The following is a 24,778-nucleotide window of genomic DNA, read 5'->3' as shown; positions in this document are numbered from 1 at the left end:
CTTAGCAACGAATATTTTGCCTCCGAATCTGTGATAGAAGGTGTACCCAACAGTCTCCTTTGGGTATCCTATGAAGACACATTTATCTGATTTGGGTTCGAGCTTATCAGGTTGAAGTTTTTTCACATAAGCATCGCAGCCCCAAACTTTAAGAAACGACAACTTAGGTTTCTTGCCAAACCACAGTTCATATGGTGTCGTCTCAACGGATTTAGATGGTGCCTTATTTAACGTGAATACAGCCGTCTCTAAAGCATAACCCCAAAACGATAGTGGTAAATCGGTAAGAGACATCATAGATCGCACCATATCTAATAAAGTACGGTTAGGATGTTTGGACACACCATTAGGCTGTGGTGTTCCAGGTGGCGTGAGTTGCGAAACTATTCCACATTGTTTCAAATGAAGACCAAACTCATAACTCAAAAATTCACCTCCATGATCAGATCGTAGAAATTTTATTTTCTTGTTAGAACTTTTCAAATGTTTCAGACTTATGTTTCATCAAGTAGATATACCCATATCTGCCCAAATCATCTGTGAAGGTCAGAAAATAACGATACCCGCCGCCAGCCTCAACACTCATCGGACCGCATACATCAATATGTATTATTTCCAACAAGTCAGTTGCTCGCTCCATCGTTTCGAAGAACGGAGTCTTAGTCATCTTGCCCGTGAGGCATGGTTCGCAAGCATCAAGTGATTCCAAAAGCCCATCAGCATGGAGTTTCTTCATGCTCTTTACACCAATATGACCTAAACGGCAGTGCCACAAATAAGTTGCACTATCATTATTAACCTTGCATCTTTTGGCTTCAATATTATGAATATGTGTATCACTACAATCGAGATTTAATAAAAATAGACCACTCATCAAGGGTGCATGACCATAAAAGATATTACTCATATAAATAGAACAACCATTATTCTATGATTTAAATGAATAACCGTCTCGCATCAAACAAGATCCAGATATAATGTTCATGCTTAACGCTGGCACCAAATAACAATTATTCAGGTCTAATACTAATCCCGACTGTTGGGGATATGACTATTGGATGTGACCCGCCCAGGAGGGGCCGGGTCATACCATTGGCGGTTCATAATGACAAGGCCTATGAAGATGTTATAGATGATGATTCACGAAGCAGGCTTATTAAAGGCCCAAGACCCAAAGGCGACTTGAGACCCACGGGCGTAAACCGCCATATGTTAACTTGTACATTAAGGAAAGTATATGTTCTGTCACCGAGCCGGATGTTGGAAATATGCCCTAGAGGCACTAATAAATTGGTTATTATTATATTTCCTTGTTCATGATAAATGTTTATTATCCATGCTAGAATTGTATTGATAGGAAACTCAGATACATGTGTGGATACATAGACAACACCATGTCCCTAGTAAGCCTCTAGTTGACTAGCTCGTTGATCAATAGATGGTTACGGTTTCCTGACCATGGACATTGGATGTCGTTGATAACGGGATCACATCATTAGGAGAATGATGTGATGGACAAGACCCAATCCTAAGCCTAGCACAAGATCGTGTAGTTCGTTTGCTAAGAGCTTTTCTAATGTCAAGTATCATTTCCTTAGACCATGAGATTGTGCAACTCCCGGATACCGTAGGAATGCTTTGGGTGTGCCAAACGTCACAACGTAACTGGGTGACTATAAAGGTGCACTACGGGTATCTCCGAAAGTGTCTGTTGGGTTGGCACGAATCGAGACTGGGATTTGTCACTCCGTGTAAACGGAGAGGTATCTCTGGGCCCACTCGGTAGGAAATCATCATAATGTGCACAATGTGACCAAGGAGTTGATCACGGGATGATGTGAGTTACAGAACGAGTAAAGAGACTTGCCGGTAACGAGATTGAACAAGGTATAGGGATACCGACGATCGAATCTCGGGCAAGTAACATACCGATAGACAAAGGGAATTGTATATGGGATTGATTGAATCCCTGACATCGTGGTTCATCCGATGAGATCATCGTGGAACATGTGGGATCCAACATGGGTATCCAGATCCTGCTGTTGGTTATTGACCGGAGAACGTCTCGGTCATGTCTGCATGGTTCCCGAACCCGTAGGGTCTACACACTTAAGGTTCGATGACGCTAGGGTTATAGGGAAAGTATGTACGTGGTTACCGAATGTTGTTCGGAGTCCCGGATGAGATCCCAGACGTCACGAGGAGTTCCGGAATGGTCCGGAGGTAAAGATTTATATATGGGAAGTCCTGTTTTGGTCACCGGAAAAGTTTCGGGTGTTATCGGTAATGTACCGGGACCACCGGGAGGGTCCCGGGGGTCCACCAAGTGGGGCCACCAGCCCCAGAAGGCTGCGTGGGCCAAGTGTGGGAGGGGACCAGCCCCAGGTGGGCTGGTGCGCCCCCCCACCAAGGCCCAAGGCGCATGGGAGAGTGGGAGGGGGCAAACCCTAGGTCCAGATGGGCCTTAGGGCCCATCTAGTGGGGCGCCCCCCTCTCCTCCCCTTGGCCGCCCCTCTTGATGAGATCTAGGGCTGGCCGCCAGCCCTTGGGGTGGAAACCCTAGAGGGGGGCGCAGCCCCCTCCCCCCTATATATAGTTGAGGTTTGGGCTGCCCAAGACACATGAGAACGTCTCTCTTTCGGCGCAGCCCTACCCCTCTCCCTCCTCCTCCTCTCCCGCGGTGCTTGGCGAAGCCCTGCGGGATTGCCACGCTCCTCCATCACCACCACGCCGTCGTGCTACTGCTGGATGGAGTCTTCCCCAACCTCTCCCTCTCACCTTGCTGGATCAAGGCGTGGGAGACGTCACCGGGCTGCACGTGTGTTGAACGCGGAGGCGCCGTGGTTCGGCGCTTAGATCGGAATCAACCGCGATCTGAATCGCTACGAGTACGACTCCCTCATCCGCGTTCTTGCAACGCTTCCGCATCGCGATCTACAAGGGTATGTAGATGCACTCCCCTTCCCCTCGTTGCTAGATTACTCCATAGATTGATCTTGGTGATGCGTAGAAAATTTTGAATTTCTGCTACGTTCCCCAACAGTGGTATCAGAGCTAGGTCTATGCGTAGTTTCTATGCACGAGTAGAACACAAAGTAGTTGTGGGCGTAGATGTTGCCAATTCTTCTTGCCGCTACTAGTCTTATCTTGTTTCGGCGGCATTGTGGGATGAAGCGGCCCGGACCGACCTTGCACGTACGCTTACGTGAGACAGGTTCCACCGACTGACATGCACTAGTTGCATAAGGTGGCTAGCGGGTGTCTGTCTCTCCCACTTTAGTCAGAACGGATTCGATGAAAAGGGTCCTTATGAAGGGTAAATAGAAATTGGCATATCACGTTGTGGTTTTACGTAGGTAAGAAACGTTCTTGCTAGAAACCTATACAAGCCACGTAAAAACTTGCAACAACAATTAGAGGACGTCTAACTTGTTTTTGCAGGGTATGCTATGTGATGTGATATGGCCAAAAGGATGTGATGAATGATATATGTGATGTATGAGATTGATCATGTTCTTGTAATAGGAATCACGACTTGCATGTCGATGAGTATGACAACCGGCAGGAGCCATAGGAGTTGTCTTAATTTATTGTATGACCTGCGTGTCATTAAATAACGCCATGTAAATTACTTTACTTTATTGCTAAGCGCGTTAGCCATAGAAGTAGAAGTAATCGTTGGCGTGACAACTTCATGAAGACACAATGATGGAGATCATGATGATGGAGATCATGGTGTCATGCCGGTGACAAAGATGATCATGGTGCCCCGAAGATGCAGATCAAAGGAGCAAAATGATATTGGCCATATCATGTCACTATTTGATTGCATGTGATGTTTATCATGTTATGCATCTTATTTGCTTAGAACGACGGTAGTAAGTAAGATGATCCCTCACCAAAATTTCAAGAGACGTGTTCCCCCTAACTGTGCACCGTTGCGAAGGTTCGTTGTTTCGAAGCACCATGTGATGATCGGGTGTGATAGATTCTAACGTTCGAATACAACGGGTGTTGACGAGCCTAGCATGTACAGACATGGCCTCGGAACACATGCAAAACACTTAGGTTGACTTGATGAGCCTAGCATGTACAGACATGGCCTCGGAACACAAGAGACCGAAAGGTCGAACATGAGTCGTATAGCAGATACGATCAACATGGAGATGTTCACCGATGATGACTAGTTTGTCTCACGTGATGATCGGACACGGCCTAGTTTGACTCGGATCATGTATCACTTAGATGACTAGAGGGATGTCTATCTGAGTGGGAGTTCATAATCAGATGAACTTCATTATCATGAACATAGTCAAAAAGGTCTTTGCAAATTATGTCATACGCTTTAGTTCTACTGTTTAAGATATGTTCCTAGAGAAAATTTAGTTGAAAGTTGGTAGTAGCAATTATGCGGACTGGGTCCGTAAACTGAGGATTGTCCTCATTGCTGCACAGAAGGCTTATGTCCTTAATGCACCGTTCGGTGTGCTGAACCTCAGCGTCGTTTGTAGATGTTGCGAAACATCTGACATACACGTTTTGATGACTACGTGATAGTTCAGTAAGTAATGCTAACGGTTTAGAATTGTGGCACCAAAGACGGTTTTGAAACGTCGCAGAACATATGAGATGTTCCGAAGACTGAAATTAGGATTTCAGACTAGTGCCCACGTCAAGGGGTATGAGACCTCTGACAAGTTTCTTAAGCCTGCAGACTAAGGGAGAAAAGCTCAATCGTTGAGCATGTGCTCAGATTGTCTGAGTGCCACAATCGCTTGAATCGAGTGGGAGTTAATCTTCCAGATGAGATAGTGATGGTTCTCCATAGTCACTACCACCAAGCTATTAGAGCTTCGTGATGAACTATAACATATCAGGGATAGATATGATGATCCTTGAGCTATTCGCGATGTTTGACACCGCGAAAGTAGAAATCAAGAAGGAGCATCAATTGTTGATGGTTAGTAAAACCACTAGTTTCTAGAAGGGCAAGGGCAGGGATACTTCATGAAACAGCAAGTCATTTGCTGCTCTAGTGAAGAATCCCAAGGTTGAACCCAAACCCGAGACTAAGTGCTTCTGTAATGAGGGGAACGGTCACTGAAGCGGAACTACCCTAGATACTTGGTAGATGAGAAGGCATGCAAGGTCGACAGAAGTATATTGGATATACATTATATGAATGTGTACTTTACTAGTACTCCTAGCAGCACCAGGGTATTAGATACCGGTTCGGTTGCTAAGTGTTAGTAACTCGAAATAAAAGCTGTGGAATAAACGGAGACTAGCTAAAGGCGAGATGACGATATGTGTTGGAAGTGTTTCCAAGGTTGATGTGATCAAGCATCGCATGCTCCCTCTACCATCGAGATTTGGTGTTTGCGTTGAGCATGATTGGATTATGTTTATCGCAATACGGTTATTCATTTAAGGAGAATAATGGTTACTCTTTTATTTGAATAATACCTTCAATGGTCTTGCACCTAAAATGAATCTCGATCGCAGTGATACACATGTTCGTGCCAAAAGATATAAAATAGTAATGATAGTTCCACATACTTGTGGCACTGCCATTTGAGTCATATTGGTATAGAACGCATGAAGAAGCTCCATGTAGATGGATCTTTGGACTCACTCGTTTTTGAAAAGATTGAGACATGCGAACCATGTCTATTGGTATATATGCATGAAGAAACTCCATGCAGATGGATCGTTTGGACTCACTTGATTTTGAATCACTTGAGACATGCAAATCTTACCACATGGGCAAGATGACTGAAAGGCCTCGTTTTCAGTAAGATGGAACAAGAGAGCAACTTATTGGAAGTAATACATTTTGATGTATGCAGTCCAATGAGTGCTGAGGCATGCAGTGGTATCGTTATGTTCTTACTTCACAGATGATTTGAGTAGATGCTGAGTGTATTTACTTGATGAAACACAAGTCTGAATTGTTGAAAGGTTCAAGTAATTTCAGAGTGAAGTTGAAGATCGTCATGACAAGAGGATAAAATGTCTGTGATATAATCATAGAGATGAGTATCTGAGTTACGAGTTTGGCACACAATTAAGACATTGTGGAAAGTGTTTCACAATTAATACCGCCTGGAACACCATAGTGTGATGGTGTGTCCGGACATCATAGCTGCACCCTATTGGATATGGTGCATACCATGATGTTTCTTATCGAATTACCACTATCGTTTATGGGTTAGGCATTAGAGGCAACCACATTCACTTTAAATAGGGCACCACGCAATTCCGTTGAGACGATACCGTTTAGAGAAACCTAAGTTGTCGTTTCTTAAAAGTTTGGGGCTGCGATGCTTATGTGAAAAAGTTTCAGGCTGATAAGCTCGAACCCAAAGCGGATAAATGCATCTTCATAGAAAACCCAAAACAGTTGGGTATACCTCCTATTTCAGATCTGGAAGCAAAAGTAATTGCTTCTAGAAACGAGTCCTTTCTCGAGGAAAAGTTTCTCTCAAAAGAATTGAGTGGGAGGATGGTGGAGACTTGATAAGGTTATTGAACCGTCACTTCAACTAGTGTGTAGCAGGGCACAGGAAGTTGTTCCTGTGGCACCTACACCAATTGAAGTGGAAGCTCATGATAGTGATCATGAAACTTCGGATCAAGTCACTACCAAACCTCGTAGGACGACGAGGATGCGTACTACTTCAGAGTGGTATGTGATCCTGTCTTGGAAGTCATGTTGTTGGACAACGATGAACCTATGAGCTATGGAGAAGCGATGGTGGGCCCATATTCCGACAAATGGTTAGAAGCCATGAAATCCGAGATAAATGGATCTTTAAGAAGAAGACGAACGTGGACGGTAAGGTTACCGTCTATGAAGCTCGACTTTTGGCAAAGAGTATTTCCACAAGTTCAAGGAGTTGACTACGATGAGAGTTTCTCATCCGTAGCGATGCTTAAGTCCGTCGGAATCATGTTAGCATTAGCTGCATTTATGAAATCTGGCAGATGGATGTCAAAACAAGTTTCCTTACCAGTTTTCGTAAGGACAGGTTGTATGTGATACAATCAGAAAGGTTTTGTCGATCCTAAGGATGCTAAAAGGTATGCTAGCTCCAGCGATCCTTCCATGGATTAGAGCAAGCATCTCGGAGTCAGAATATATGCTTTGATGGAGTGATCAAAGTTTTTGGGTTTATACAAAGTTTGTTAGAAACTTGTATTTACAATAAAGTGAGTGGGAGCGCTACAACATTTCTGATAAGTATATGTGAATGACATATTGTTGATCCGAAATGATGTAAAATTTCTGGAAAGCATAAAGGGTTGTTTGAAAGGAGTTTTTCAAAGGAAGACCTGGATAAAGCTGCTTACATATTGGGCATCAAGATCTATAGAGATAGATCAAGACGCCTGATGATACTTTCAAAGAACGCACACCTTGACATGATTTTGAAAGAGTTCAAAATAGATCAGCAAAGAAGGAGTTCTTGGCTGTGTTGCAAGGTGTGAGTATTGAGTAAGACTCAAGACCTGACCATAGCAGAAGAGAGAGAAAGGACGAAGGTCGTCCCCTATGCTTTAGACGTAGGCTCTACAGTATGCTATGCTGTGTACCGCACATGAAGTGTGCCTTGCCATGAGTTGGTCAAGGGGTACAATAGTGATCCGGGAATGGATCACATGACAGCGGTCGAACTAATCCTTAGTATCTAGTGGACTAAGGAATTTTCTCAATTATGGAGGTGAAAAGGAGTTCGTCGTAAAGGGTTACGTCGATGCGAACTTTGACACTAATCCGGATGACTCTGAGTAGTAAACCGGATTCGTATAGTAGAGCAGTTATTTGAAATGGCTCCAAATAGCGCGTGGTAGCATCCACAAGATGACATAGATATTCGTAAAGCACACACGGATCTGAAAGGTTCAGACCCGTTGACTAAATAACCTCTCTCACAAGCATAACATGATCAAACCAGAACTCATTGAGTGTTAATCACATAGAGATGTGAACTAGATTGTTGACTCTAGTAAACTCTTTAGATGTTGGTCACATGGTGATGTGACCTGTGAGTGTTAATCACATGGTGATGTGAACTAGATTATTGACTCTAGTGCAAGTGGGAGACTGTTGGAAATATGCCCTAGAGGCAATAATAAATTGGTTATTATTATATTTCCTTGTTCATGATAAATGTTTATTATCCATGCTAGAATTGTATTGATAGGAAACTCAGATACATGTGTGGATACATAGACAACACCATGTCCCTAGTAAGCCTCTAGTTGACTAGCTCGTTGATCAATAGATGGTTACGGTTTCCTGACCATGGACATTGGATGTCGTTGATAACGGGATCACATCATTAGGAGAATGATGTGATGGACAAGACCCAATCCTAAGCCTAGCACAAGATCGTGTAGTTCGTTTGCTAAGAGCTTTTCTAATGTCAAGTATCATTTCCTTAGACCATGAGATTGTGCAACTCCCGGATACCGTAGGAATGCTTTGGGTGTGCCAAACGTCACAACGTAACTGGGTGACTATAAAGTTGCACTACGGGTATCTTTGAAAGTGTCTGTTGGGTTGGCACGAATCGAGACTGGGATTTGTCACTCCGTGTAAACGGAGAGGTATCTCTGGGCCCACTCGGTAGGACATCATCATAATGTGCACAATGTGACCAAGGATTTGATCACGGGATGATGTGAGTTATGGAACGAGTAAAGAGACTTGCCGGTAACGAGATTGAACAAGGTATAGGGATACCGATGATCGAATCTCGGGCAAGTAACATACCGATAGACAAAGGGAATTGTATACGGGATTGATTGAATCCCTGACATCGTGGTTCATCCGATGAGATCATCGTGGAACATGTGGGATCCAACATGGGTATCCAGATCCCGCTGTTGGTTATTGACCGGAGAACGTCTCGGTCATGTCTGCATGGTTCCCGAACCCGTAGGGTCTACACACTTAAGGTTCGATGACGCTAGGGTTATAGGGAAAGTATGTACGTGGTTACCGAATGTTGTTCGGAGTCCCGGATGAGATCCCAGATGTCACGAGGAGTTCCGGAATGGTCCGGAGGTAAAGATTTATATATGGGAAGTCCTGTTTTGGTCACCGGAAAAGTTTTGGGTGTTATCGGTAATGTACCGGGACCACCGGGAGGGTCCCGGGGGTCCACCAAGTGGGGCCACCAGCCCCAGAAGGCTGCGTGGGCCAAGTGTGGGAGGGGACCAGCCCCAGGTGGGCTGGTGCGCCCCCCCACCAAGGCCCAAGGCGCATGGGAGAGTGGGAGGGGGCAAACCCTAGGTCCAGATGGGCCTTAGGGCCCATCTAGTGGGGCGCCCCCCCTCTCCTCCCCTTGGCCGCCCCCCTTGATGGGATCTAGGGTTGGCCGCCAGCCCTTGGGGTGGAAACCCTAGAGGGGGGCGCAGCCCCCTCCCCCCTATATATAGTTGAGGTTTGGGCTGCCCAAGACACATGAGAACGTCTCTCTTTCGGCGCAGCCCTACCCCTCTCCCTCCTCCTCCTCTCCCGCGGTGCTTGGCGAAGCCCTGCGGGATTGCCACGCTCCTCCATCACCACCACGCCGTCGTGCTGCTGCTGGATGGAGTCTTCCCCAACCTCTCCCTCTCACCTTGCTGGATCAAGGCGTGGGAGACGTCACCGGGCTGCACGTGTGTTGAACGCGGAGGCGCCGTGGTTCGGCGCTTAGATCGGAATCAACCGCGATCTGAATCGCTACGAGTACGACTCCCTCATCCGGGTTCTTGCAACGCTTCCGCATCGCGATCTACAAGGGTATGTAGATGCACTCCCCTTCCCCTCGTTGCTAGATTACTCCATAGATTGATCTTGGTGATGCGTAGAAAATTTTGAATTTCTGCTACATTCCCCAACACCGGACACGTTGTGTATGAGCCGGCCGGGACTCTATAGGCCGCCGGGCATCAGCCTATGCATGTAAAGGGGTGACTCGGCGGTGGTTTAGGGCAAGAAACAAGAGATCGAAAGCTAGGTCAAGCGTATTCGCTCCCTGGTAATTGAAACCTAAGCAATACCACCTCAAACTGGATTAGGCCTTTACCTTCACCGCAAGGGGCCAAACCAGTATAAACTCTCTGTGTCCTTTGTCCCATTTAACCCCTTTAAGCTAACCTAGTTGCGATGGCTCCACGACTAAGTCCTTCTGCAAGGACATCTGCCGTGACAATTCCAGGATAGTTGGCGCCCACCGTGGGGCCCGCGCACGGTGGTTTCGAGTTCTTACGGGGCAGCTTCGAAGGGATCAAGGGATACGCTGTAGGCCGGATGACCAAGAGTCGTCGCGGCAAGCTCTACATCGACGATGCAGGCTAGGGCCCCAAGGCCGGCTCAACCGAGTACGGGTACCGGGTCCACTTTGGCAGAATCCACGTCTTCATCGGCAAGATCGGTGAACCGGGCCTTGAGCCGGACATCTGCACTGACATCCTCGAGATGGCTCAGCGTGCGTGACCCGCCCGAGTTCAACCCACCGTGAAGCGTGCCTTTGTTAGTTTCATCCATGGGGCGGAAATTGAAAACGGATCTGTGTCTGGCGGTGAGACGGTCATCTATTCTGATGGTGAGTCGTCCACGGGCGGGACTGATTCATTGTATCAACTGCAAGACGGCCGGCTTGGAGGCTATTCCGATGGTGACAGTATTCCGGACCCCTACGAGCCGCCGAACAAGGTTACGATCTTCATGGCTGGCACACAACCAGTGCTTGGTTCAACAACCGCCCTGGCTATGACCTCCAGTTCAATGGCTGCGGCGGCAGGTGGTGCTAGCGGCTCTGCACGCCCGCTGGCTCAAGTTCTCACAGAATTGTTAGAGGCTCTGGCGACTCTGATGGGGGTGGAAGTAACCCCGGACAACCAGGAGCAGCACAAGGTGGATGTGGCTAAGCTACGAGATGAGATAGCTCAAGCCAAGGAAGAGCTAGCAGCTGAGAACGCTAGGATGACTGCACAGCGGGCTGTTTTGGACGCCCAGGCGCATCGGATTCAAGCGGATTCCTTCTGGATCACATTGGATCAGAACGCTTCAAATGAGGTCATGAGGAGGAGACACTGGAGTCATCTACCCCCGGTTTAGAATTGAGGAACCTTTTCAACACGCCTGGCGCAGGGACCAGTGAGCCGCCAGTGGTAAACCGGATAGTTGAAGCGCCTGGGACCGGAGCGCCAGTTCAGCCACGAACGATGGGCTCTCCACGTGTAAATAATCCCCCGCCTCAGCATGTTTTGACGCCTTCGGGTCATTATTCTAACCCGTTGGACAATATGATTGCCGCGGCCACGCGATTGGCGGCTCTACCGATTGAAGGCGAGTCTACGACGGTGATAGAGACACGGAGGGCTAGAGAGCTTCTCCAGACAGCTGTGGCTCAGCAGGCGGCTTATTCTTACAGTCGCGAGCGGATTCACTCAACCCCTCGTCCAAGCCGGAGTTACAACACGCACATTGACTCACCAGCGGTTTCAAGCAGTGAACAATGCCATAACCAGCCTCGTGGACATGATCCGGCGCGCGGTGGCGCCAATGCTCAGACTCTGGTGGATCAGGGCAGAGCGCGTCGGGAGGCCGAGCTGGCAGCTCAACAAGCGGTTCATCAACATTCTCCGGCTTATCCGACAACTTCGGTGGAGGCAGGCGTGACCTCTAGAACCTTGGGTGTGCCATGTTTAGTGTCGGCTCTGCGTAACGAGCGTTTGCCCAAGGATTTCAAGGGTCCTCGTAAGGTGCCTAACTACACAGCAGATCAAACCCCTGAAGCTTGGGTTGAAAGTTATGAAATGGAAATGGAGCTGCTGGATGTTGGCGATGCTGGATGTGCTAAGTATTTCACTATGATGTTGGATGGGACGGCCCGTACTTGGTTGAAAGGGCTGCCTGCCAATTCCATTGGATCATGGGCCGAGTTAAAAGCCCGATTTATCCAGAATTTTAAAGACACGTGGAAGCAGCCTATGTCTATCGTGGATTTGGACTCCTGTGTCCAAGAAGAGGGCGAGTCAACAACCCATTGGGTGCGCCGGGTCTCAGCCATCCTGCACTCATCGGATCTTATCAATGTCGGTTCAGTAGTTCTAATGTTGGAGAAAAACTGCCGTTTTATGCCTCTTAAGCAGAAGCTGGGGCGGCTCAAACGCCACTGCAGTGACATGGGGGAGCTAATGGCGGCTCTGGTTAAGTATGCTGACTCTGATAGTACCAAGGACCCCGAGTCTGATGATGAAAGGCCGGGAAAGGGAAAGAAGAGTAGAAACACCAAAGGGCAGCAGCATAACCCGACAAGTCAGGGGGGCAATGGTAAGCATAAAGCTGATAGTAATTTAGATTTTGTGGCTAACACCAATACGCAAAATAATGGTCAGCGTCACAAGGGAAAGCCGCCTCCTCGGTTTGGGGGCCAAAATTCAATATTGAGGAGATGATGAATCAGCGCTGCCCGAAGCATGGTACGCAGGAAAAGTCGGCCACTCACCTCTGGAAGGATTGCTTCATTATGAGGGAGTACAGAAATTCAAATTTTTTCCAAAACAATCATGGGCCGAACGGCGGCTCAGGATCCGGTTCTCACGGTCCGGGTTATGGTGGTGGCGGTTCAAATTCCGGTTTTCAAGGCCAAAGCAATCAGGGTGGTTATAATCAACCGTCTGGTTAGGGGAATCAGCAGCAGCAGTCTGGTTATCAAAGTAACCCGAAGCAGTTGAATAGTGGGCAGTACCATGTTTTCACCACGAGTCTGTGTAAGCGGGATCAAAAGCTCCATAAAAGGGCAGTAAACGCGATTGAGCTGGCAATTCCCCGTTACTTGCGATGGTCTGAACACCCTATTCTCTAGATCCGTGAAGATCACCCGCCCCGGGTTGATAACCGGGTCACTTGGCTTTGGTGGCGGCACCTCAGGTTGGAGGATACAAATTCACTAAAGTGCTCATGGATGGAGGCAGTAGCATCAATATCCTTTATTATGACACTTTCCGTCGCATGGGATTAACTGATAAAAATCTTAAGCCGTCGAACACTGTTTTTCACGGTGTGGTGCCTGGTAAGTTGGCATATCCAGTGGGCAAAATATCTTTGGAGGTTGCCTTTGGAAATGAGTATGATTCCAGATCTGAGACGTTGACCTTTGAAGTGGTTAAAATCAAGAGCCCTTACCACGCTCTGTTTGGGCGGCCGGCTTACGCTAAGTTCATGGCAAGGCCTTGTTATGTTTATTTGCAGCTTAAGATGCCGGGTCACATAGGCACTATCACAGTGCATGGAAGTCGCAAGATAGCCTTGGAGTGTGAAGAAGGCGATGCTGCTTACGCCGAGTCTGTCTGTGCAACAGAGGAATTGAAATTTTACAAGGATAATGTTGACTCGGCGGATATGACATCTTTGAAGAAGCCAACCACGGAGCATGACCCCTTGTTGAAGTTTAAGTCGGCATATGACACTAAGCTAGTTGACTTTGTTCCTGGTGATTCGTCCAAGCAGTTCAGCATTAGTGCTAATCTAGATCCAAAATAGGAAAGCGCGCTCATCGAGTTCATCCGTGAGAACCGGGACATCTTTGCATGGAAGCCTTCAAACATGCCAGGTGTACCGAGGGAACTCGCTGAGCAAACTCTCAATATCGATCCAAAGTTTAAACCGGTCAAGCAATTCCTTCGCCGTTTCAATGAAGAGAGGCGCAAGGCTATTGGTGAAGAAGTGGCCCGACTCTTGGCGGCTGGGTTTATCTGAAGGAAATATGCCCTAGAGGCAATAATAAAGTTATTATTTATTTCCTTATATCATGATAAATGTTTATTATTCATGCTAGAATTGTATTAACCGGAAACATAATACATGTGTGAATACATAGACAAACAGAGTGTCACTAGTATGCCTCTACTTGACTAGCTCGTTGATCAAAGATGGTTAAGTTTCCTAGCCATTGACATGGGTTGTCATTTGATTAACGGGATCACATCATTAGGTGAATGATGTGATTGACTTGACCCATTCCGTTAGCTTAGCACTCGATCGTTTAGTATGTTGATATTGCTTTCTTCATGACTTATACATGTTCCTATGACTATGAGATTATGCAACTCCCGTTTACCGGAGGAACACTTTGTGTGCTACCAAACGTCACAACGTAACTGGGTGATTATAAAGGTGCTCTACAGGTGTCTCCGAAGGTACTTGTTGGGTTGGCGTATTTCGAGATTAGGATTTGTCACTCCGATTGTCGGAGAGGTATCTCTGGGCCCACTCGGTAACGCACATCACTTAAGCCTTGCAAGCATTGCAACTAATGAGTTAGTTGTGGGATGATGTATTACGGAACGAGTAAAGAGACTTGCCGGTAACGAGATTGAACTAGGTATTGAGATACCGACGATCGAATCTCGGGCAAGTAACATACCGATGACAAAGGGAACAACGTATGTTGTTATGCGGTCTGACCGATAAAGATCTTCGTAGAATATGTGGGAGCCAATATGAGCATCCAGGTTCCGCTATTGGTTATTGACCGGAGACGTGTCTCGGTCATGTCTACATAGTTCTCGAACCCGTAGGGTCCGCACGCTTAAAGTTTCGATGACGATTATATTATAGTTTATGAGTTTTGATGTACCGAAGGTTGTTCGGAGTCCCGGATGTGATCACGGACATGACGAGGAGTCTCGAAATGGTCGAGACATGAAGATTGATATATTGGAAGCCTATATTTGGATATCGGAAGTGTTTCGGGTGAAATCGGGATTTTACCGGAGTATCGAGGGGTTACCGGAACCCCCCGGGGGCTTAATGGGCCATAGTGGGCCTTTGTGGAGAAGAGGAGAGGTGGCCAGGGCAGGGCCACGCGCCCCTCCCCCTAGTCCGAATAGGACAAGGAGAGGGGGGCGGCGCCCCCCTTTCCTTCCTCTCTCCCTCCTCTTTCCCCCTCCACTCCTAATCCAACAAGGAAAAGGGAGGGAGTCCTACTCCCGGTGGGAGTAGGACTCCTCCTGGTGCGCCCCCTCCTGGCCGTCCGCACCTCCCCCCTTGCTCCTTGATATACGGGGGAGGGGGCACCCTAGAGACACAACAATTGATCGTTTGATCTTTTAGCCGTGTGCGGTGCCCCCCTCCACCATAGTCTACCTCGATAATACTGTAGCGGTGCTTAGGCGAAGCCCTGCATCGGTAGAACATCATCGTCGTCACCACACCGTCGTGCTGACGAAACTCTCCCTCAACACTCGGCTGGATCGGAGTTTGAGGGACGTCATCGGGTTGAACGTGAACTCGGAGGTGCCGTACGTTCGGTACTTGATCGGTCGGATCATGAAGACGTACGACTACATCAACCGCGTTGTGCTAACGCTTCCGCTTTCGGTATACGAGGGTACGTGGACAACTCTCTCCCCTCTCGTTGCTATGCGTCACCATGATCTTGCGTGTGCGTAGGATTTGTTTTGAAATTACTACGTTCACCAACAGTGGCATCCGAGCCAGGTTTTATGCGTAGATGTCATATGCACAAGTAGAACACAAGTGAGTTGTGGGCGATATAAGTCATACTGCTTACCAGCATGTCATACTTTGGTTCGGCGGTATTGTTGGATGAAGCGGCCTGGACCGACATTACGCGTATGCTTACGCGAGACTGGTTCTACCGACGTGCTTTGCACATAGGTGGCTGCGGGTGTCAGTTTCTCCAACTTTAGTTGAACCGAGTGTGGCTACGCCCAGTCCTTGCGAAGGTTAAAACAACACCAACTTGACAAACTATCGTTGTGGTTTTGATGCGTAGGTAAGAACGATTCTTGCTAAGCCCGTAGCAGCCACGTAAAACTTGCAACAACAAAGTAGAGGACGTCTAACTTGTTTTTGAAGGGCATGTTGTGATGTGATATGGTCAAGACATGATGCTAAATTTTATTTAATGAGATGATCATGTTTTGTAACCGAGTTATCGGCAACTAGCAGGAGCCATATGGTTGTCGCTTTATTGTATGCAATGCAATCGCCCTGTAATGCTTTACTTTATCACTAAGCGGTAGCGATAGTGGTAGAAGCATAAGATTGGCGAGACGACAACGATGCTACGATGGAGATCAAGGTGTCGCGCCGGTGACGATGGTAATCATGACGGTGCTTCAGAGATGGAGATCACAAGCACACGATGATGATGGCCATATCATATCACTTATATTGATTACATGTGATGTTTATCTTTTATGCATCTTATCTTGCTTTGATTGACGGTAGCATTATAAGATGATCTCTCACTAAATTTCAAGATAAAAGTGTTCTCCCTGAGTATGCACCGTTGCCAAAGTTCGTCGTGCCCAGACACCACGTGATGATTGGGTGTGATAAGCTCTACGTCCATCTACAACGGGCGCAAGCCAGTTTTTGCACACGCAGAATACTCAGGTTAAACTTGACGAGCCTAGCATATGCAGATATGGCCTCGCAACACTGAGATCGAAAGGTCGAGCATGAATCATATAGTAGATATGATCAACATAGTGATGTTCACCATTGAAAGCTAATCCATTTCACGTGATGATCGGTTATGGTTTAGTTGATATGGATCACGTGATCACTTAGAGGATTAGAGGGATGTCTATCTAAGTGGGAGTTCTTAAGTAATATGATTAATTGAACTTAAATTTATCATGAACTTAGTACCTGATAGTATCTTGCTTGTCTATGTTGATTGTAGATAGATGGCCCGTGCTGTTGTTCCGTTGAATTTTAATGCGTTCCTTGAGAAAGCAAAGTTGAAAGATGATGGTAGCAATTACACGGACTGGGTCCGTAACTTGAGGATTATCCTCATTGCTGCACAGAAGAATTACGTCATGGAAGCACCGCTGGGTGTCAGGCCTGCTGCTAATGCAACTGACGACGTTAAGAACGTCTGGCAGAGCAAAGCTGATGACTACTCGATAGTTCAATGTGCCATGCTTTACGGCTTAGAACCGGGACTTCAACGACGTTTTGAACGTCATGGAGCGTATGAGATGTTCCAGGAGTTGAAGTTAATATTTCAAGCAAATGCCCGGATTGAGAGATATGAAGTCTCCAATAAGTTCTACAGCTGCAAGATGGAGGAGAATAGTTCTGTCAGTGAGCATATACTCAAAATGTCTGGGTATAATAATCACTTGATTCAACTGGGAGTTAATCTTCCGGATGATAGCGTCATTGACATAATTCTTCAATCACTGCCACCAAGCTACAAGAGCTTCGTGATGAACGATAACATGCAAGGGATGGATAAGACGATTCCCGAGCTCTTCGCAATGCTAAAGGCTGCGGAGGTAGAAATCAAGAAGGAGCATCAAGTGTTGATGGTCAATAAGACGACCAGTTTCAAGAAAAAGGGCAAAGGGAAGAAGAAGGGGAACTTCAAGAAGAATAGCAAGCAAGTTGCTGCTCAGGAGAAGCCCAAGTCTGGACCTAAGCCTGAGACTGAGTGCTTCTACTGCAAGCAGACTGGTCACTGGAAGCGGAATTGCCCCAAGTATTTGGCGGATAAGAAGGATGGCAAAGTGAACAAAGGTATATGCGATATACATGTTATTGATGTGTACCTTACTAGAGCTCGTAGTAGCACCTGGGTATTTGATACTGGTTCTGTTGCTAATATTTGCAACTCGAAACAGGGAGTACGGATTAAGCGAACACTGGCCAAGGACAAGGTGACGATGCGCGTGGGAAACGGTTCCAAAGTCGATGTGATCGCCGTCGTCACGCTACCTCTACATCTACCTTCGGGATTAGTATTAGACCTAAATAATTGTTATTTGGTGCCAGCATTGAGCATGAACATTATATCTGGATCTTGTTTGATGCAAGACGGTTATTCATTTAAATCAGAGAATAATGGTTGTTCTATTTATATGAGTAATGTCTTTTATGGTCATGCACCCTTGAAGAGTGGTCTATTTTTGATGAATCTCGATAGTAGTGATACACATATTCGTAATGTTGAAGCCAAAAGATGCAGAGCTGACAATGATAGTGCAACTTATTTGTGGCACTGCCGTTTAGCTCATATCGGTGTAAAGCGCATGAAGAAACTCCATACTGATGGACTTTTGGAACCACTTGATTATGAATCACTTGGTACTTGCGAACCGTGCCTCATGGGCAAGATGACTAAAACGCCATTCTCTGGTACTATGGAGCCAACAAATTTGTTGGAAATCATACATACAGATGTATGTGGTCCGATGAATGTTGAGGCTCGTGGCGGATATCGTTATTTTCTCACCTTCACAGATGATTTAAGCAGATATGGGTACATCTACTTAATGAAACATAAGTCTGAAACGTTTGAAAAGTTCAAAGAATTTCAGAGTGAAGTTGAAAATCATCATAACAAGAAAATAAAGTTTCTACGATCTAATCGTGGAGGAGAATATTTGAGTTACGAGTTTGGTCTACATTTGAAACAATGCGGAATAGTTTCACAACTCACGCCACCCGGAACACCACAGCGTAATGGTGTGTCCGAACGTCGTAATCGTACTTTACTAGATATGGTGCGATCTATGATGTCTCTTACTGATTTACCGCTATCGTTTTGGGGTTATGCTTTAGAGACGGCTGCATTCACGTTAAATAGGGCACCATCGAAATCCGTTGAGACGACGCCTTATGAACTATGGTTTGGCAAGAAACCAAAGTTGTCGTTTCTTAAAGTTTGGGGCTGCAATGCTTATGTGAAAAAGCTTCAACCTGATAAGCTCGAACCCAAATCGGAGAAATGTGTCTTCATAGGATACCCAAAGGAGACTGTTGGGTACACCTTCTATCACAGATCCGAAGGCAAGACATTCGTTGCTAAGAATGGATCCTTTCTAGAGAAGGAGTTTCTCTCGAAAGAAGTGAGTGGGAGGAAAGTAGAACTTGATGAGGTAACTGTACCTGCTCCCTTATTGGAAAGTAGCTCATCACAGAAATCTGTTCCTGTGACGCCTACACCAATTAGTGAGGAAGTTAATGATGATGATCATGGAACTTCAGATCAAGTTGTTACTGAACCTCGTAGGTCAACCAAAGTAAGATCCGCACCAGAGTGGTATGGTAATCCTGTTCTGGAGGTTATGTTACTAGACCATGATGAACCTATGAACTATGAAGAAGCGATGGTGAGCCCAGATTCCGCAAAATGGCTTGAGGCCATGAAATCTGGGATGGGATCCATGTATGAGAACAAAGTGTGGACTTTGGTTGACTTGCCCGATGATCGGCAAGCAATTGAGAATAAATGGATCTTCAAGAAGAAGACTGACGCTGACAGTAATATTATTGTCTATAAAGCTTGACTTGTTGCAAAAGGTTTTCGACAAGTTCAAGGGATTGACTACGATGAGACCTTCTCACCCGTAGCGATGCTTAAGTCTGTCCGAATCATATTAGCAATTGCCGCATTTTATGATTATGAAATTTGGCAAATGGATGTCAAAACTGCCTTCCTGAATGGATTTCTGGAAGAAGAGTTGTATATGATGCAACCGGAAGGTTTAGTCGATCCAAAGGGAGCTAACAAAGTGTGCAAGCTCCAGCGATCCATTTATGGACTGGTGCAAGCCTCTCGGAGTTGGAATAAACGCTTTGATAGTGTGATCAAAGCATTTGGTTTTGTACAGACTTTTGGAGAAGCCTGTATTTACAAGAAAGTGAGTGGGAGCTCTGTAGCATTTCTGATATTATATGTGGATGACATATTGCTGATTGGAAATGATATAGAATTTCTGGATAGCATAAAGGGATACTTGAATAAGAGTTTTTCAATGAAAGACCTCGATGAAGCTGCGTATATATTGGGTATCAAGATCTATAGAGATAGATCAAGACGCTTAATTGGACTTTCACAAAGCACATACCTGGACAAAGTTTTGAAGAAGTTCAAAATGGATCAAGCAAAGAAAGGGTTCTTGCCTGTGTTACAAGGTGTGAAGTTGAGTAAGACTCAATGCCCAACCACTGCAGAAGATAGAGAGAAAATGAAAGATGTTCCCTATGCTTCAGCCATAGGCTCTATCATGTAGGCAATGCTGTGTACCAGACCTGATGTGGGCCTTGCTATAAGTCTAGCAGGGAGGTACCAAAGTAATCCAGGAGTGGATCACTGGACAGCGGTCAAGAACATCCTGAAATACCTGAAAAGGACTAAGGATATGTTTCTCGTTTATGGAGGTGACAAAGAGCTCATCGTAAATGGTTACGTTGATGCAAGCTTTGACACTGATCCGTACGATTCTAAATCGCAAACCGGATACGTGTTTACATTGAACGGTGGAGCTGTCAGTTGGTGCAGTTCTAAACAAATCGTCGTGGCGGGATCTACATGTGAAGCGGAGTTCATAGCTGCTTCGGAAGTGGCAAATGAAGGAGTCTGGATGAAGGAGTTCATATCCGACCTAGGTGTCATACCTAGTGCATCGGGTCCAATGAAAATCTTTTGTGACAATACTGGTGCAATTGCCTTGGCGAAGGAATCCAGATTTCACAAGAGAACCAAGCACATCAAGAGACGCTTCAATTCCATCCGGGATTTAGTCCAGGTGGGAGACATAGAAATTTGCAAGATACATACGGATCTGAATGTTGCAGACCCGTTGACTAAGCCTCTTCCACGAGCAAAACATGATCAGCACCAAGGCTCCATGGGTGTTAAAATCATTACTGTGTAATCTAGATTATTGACTCTAGTGCAAGTGGGAGACCGAAGGAAATATGCCCTAGAGGCAATAATAATGTTGTTATTTTATATTTCCTTATATCATGATAAATGTTTATTATTCATGCTAGAATTGTACTAACCGTAAACTTGATACATGTGTGAATACATAGACAAAACAAAGTGTCCCTAGTATGCCTCTACTTGACTAGCTCGTTAATCAAAGATGGTTAAGTTTCCTAACCATAGACATGTGTTGTCATTTGATGAACGGGATCACATCATTAGGAGAATGATGTGATGGACAAGACCCATCCATTAGCTTAAGCATAATGATCGTTAAGTTTTTTTGCTATTGCTTTCTTCATGACTTATACATGTTCCTATGACTATGAGATTATGCAACTCCCGTTTACCGGAGGAACACTTTGTGTGCTACCAAACGTCACAACGTAACTGGGTGATTATAAAGGTGCTCTACAGGTGTCTCCGAAGGTACTTGTTGGGTTGGCGTATTTTGAGATTAGGATTTGTCACTCCGATTGTCGGAGAGGTATCTCTGGGCCCACTCGGTAATGCACATCACTTACGCCTTGCAAGCATTGCAACTAATGAGTTAGTTGCGGGATGATGTATTATGGAACGAGTAATGAGACTTGCCGGTAACGAGATTGAACTAGGTATTGAGATACCGACGATCGAATCTCGGGCAAGTAACATACCGATGACAAAGGGAACAACGTATGTTGTTATGCGGTCTGACCGATAAAGATCTTCATAGAATATGTGGGAGCCAATATGAGCATCCAGGTTCCGCTATTGGTTATTGACCGGAGACGTGTCTCGGTCATGTCTACATAGTTCTCGAACCCGTAGGGTCCGCACGCTTAAAGTTTCGATGACGATTATATTATAGTTTATGAGTTTTGATGTACCGAAGGTTGTTCGGAGTCCCGGATGTGATCACGGACATGACGAGAAGTCTCGAAATGGTCGAGACATGAAGATTGATATATTGGAAGCCTATATTTGGATATCGGAAGTGTTCCGGGTGAAATCGGGATTTTACCGGAGTACCGAGGGGTTACCGGAACCCCCCGGGGGCTTAATGGGCCATAGTGGGCCTTTGTGGAGAAGAGGAGAGGCGGCCAGGGCAGGGCCGCGCGCCCCTCCCCCTAGTCCGAATAGGACAAGGAGAGGGGGGCGCCCCCCTTTCCTTCCTCTCTCCCTCCTCTTTCCCCCTCCACTCCTAATCCAACAAGGAAAAGGGAGGGAGTCCTACTCCCGGTGGGAGTAGGACTCCTCCTGGCGCGCCCCCTCCTGGCCGGCCGCACCTCCCCCCTTGCTCCTTGATATACGGGGGCAGGTGGGCACCCTAGAGACACAACAATTGACCGTTTGATCTTTTAGCCGTGTGCGGTGCCCCCCTCCACCATAGTCTACCTCGATAATACTGTAGCGGTGCTTAGGCGAAGCCCTGCGTCGGTAGAACATCATCATCATCACTACGCCGTCGTGCTGACGAAACTCTCCCTCAACACTTGGCTGGATCGGAGTTCGAGGGACGTTATCGGGTTGAACGTGTGCTGAACTCGGAGGTGCCGTACGTTCGGTACTTGATCGGTCGGACGTGAAGACGTACGACTACATCAACCGCGTTGTGCTAACGCTTCCGCTTTCGGTCTACGAGGGTACGTGGACAACACTCTCCCCTCTCGTTGCTATGCGTCACCATGATCTTGCATGTGCGTAGGATTTTTTTTGAAATTACTACGTTCCCCAACATTATCGTTGAAGTTTTTCATCCTGAGTGGTTGGCTAACCCGGTGCTGGTGCTTAAGAAAAACGGCACCTGGCGCATGTGTGTGGATTATACGGACTTAAACAAGGCATGTCCGGCTGATCCCTTTGCTCTCCCCCGTATTGATCAGATTATTGATGCCACGGTGGGTTGTGAACATTTGAGCTTTTTGGATGCTTATTCTGGTTATCATCAGATCAAGATGGCAGTTAAGGACCAGGAGAAAACAGCCTTCATCACTCCTTTTGGAGCTTTCCGTTACGTGTCTATGCCTTTTGGGATCAAGAGTGCCCAGGCGACTTAGCAGCGGTGTGTGCAAAATTGCCTTCATGATCAAATTGGGCGCAATGTTCATGCTTATGTGGATGATATTGTGGTGAAGTCCAGGAAGAAGGAAACCCTGATAGATGATTTGAAAGAGACCTTTGATAATCTCTGGGTCTACAAGATGATGCTTAACCCGGCCAAGTGTGTCTTTGGCGTACCAGTAGGCAAGCTTTTAGGTTTTCTGGTTTCGGAATGGGGTATTGATGAAGGAAATATGCCCTAGAGGCAATAATAAAGTTATTATTTATTTCCTTATATCATGATAAATGTTTATTATTCATGCTAGAATTGTATTAACCGGAAACATAATACATGTGTGAATATATAGACAAACAGAGTGTCACTAGTATGCCTCTACTTGACTAGCTCATTAATCAAAGATGGTTATGTTTCCTAGCCATAGACATGAGTTGTCATTTGATTAACAGGATCACCTCATTAGGAGAATGACGTGATTGACTTGACCCATTCCGTTAGCTTAGCACTCGATCGTTTAGTATGTTGCTATTGCTTTCTTCATGACTTATACATGTTCCTATGACTATGAGATTATGCAACTCCCGTTTACCGGAGGAACATTTTGTGTGCTACCAAACATCACAACGTAAATGGATGATTATAAAGGTGCTCTACAGGTGTCTCCAAAGGTACTTGTTGGGTTGGCGTATTTCGAGATTAGGATTTGTCACTCCGATTGTTGGAGAGGTATCTCTGGGCCCACTCGGTAATGCACATCACTATAAGCCTTGCAAGCATTGTGACTAATGAGTTAGTTGCGGGATGATGTATTACGAAATGAGTAAAGAGACTTGACGGTAACGAGATTGAACTAGGTATCGAGATACCGACGATCGAATCTCGGGCAAGTAACATACCGATGACAAAGGGAACAACGTATGTTGTTATGCGGTCTGACCGATAAAGATCTTCGTAGAATATGTGGGAGCCAATATGGGCATCCAGGTCCCGCTATTGGTTATTGATCGGAGAGGTGTCTCGGTCATGTCTACATAGTTCTCGAACCCGTAGGGTCCGCACGCTTAACGTTACGATGACAGTTTTATTGAGTTCTGATGTACCGAAGGAGTTTGGAGTCCCGGATGAGATCGGGGACATGACGAGGAGTCTCGAAATGGCCGAGACGTAAAGATCGATATATTGGACGACTATATTCGGACTTCGGAAAGGTTCCGAGTGATTCGGGTATTTTTCGGAGTACCGGAGAGTTACGGGAATTCGTATTGGGCCTTAATGGGCCATACGGGAAAGGAGAAAAAGGCCCCAAAGGGTGGCCGCACCCCTCCCCATGGGCTAGTCCGAATTGGACTAGGGAGGGGGGGCGCCCCCTTCCTTCTTTCTCCTTCCCCCTTCCCTTCTCCTACTCCCACAAGGAAAGGAGGAGTCCTACTCCCGGTGGGACTCCCCCCTTGGGCGCGCCACCTCCCCTTGGCCGGCCCTCTCCCCCTTGCTCCTTTATATACGGGGGCAGGGGGCACCTCTATACACACTTGATATACGATATTTTAGCCGTGTGCGGTGCCCCCCTCCACCATATTACACCTCGATAATACCGTTGCGGAGCTTAGGCGAAGCCCTGCGTCGGTGGAACATCATCATCGTCACCACGCCGTCGTGCTGACGAAACTCTCCCTCAACACTCGGCTGGATCGAAGTTCGAGGGACGTCATCGAGCTGAACGTGTGTAGAACTCGGAGGTGCCGTGCGTTCGGTACTTGATCGGTCGGATCGTGAAGACGTACGACTACATCAGCCGCGTTGTGATAAAGATTCCGCTGTCGGTCTACGAGGGTACGTGGACAACACTCTCCCCTCTCGTTGCTATGCATCACCATGATCTTGCGTGTGCGTAGGAATTTTTTTTGAAATTACTACATTCCCCAACAGTGGCATCCGAGCCAGGTTTTATGCGTTGATGCTATGCACGAGTAGAACACAAGTG

This window comes from Aegilops tauschii, chromosome 2, assembly GCF_002575655.3.
Source record: "Aegilops tauschii subsp. strangulata cultivar AL8/78 chromosome 2, Aet v6.0, whole genome shotgun sequence".
Classification (NCBI taxonomy): domain Eukaryota; kingdom Viridiplantae; phylum Streptophyta; class Magnoliopsida; order Poales; family Poaceae; genus Aegilops; species Aegilops tauschii.
The sequence above is the reverse complement of the archived record's forward strand: the minus strand, read 5'-3'. Positions refer to the sequence as shown.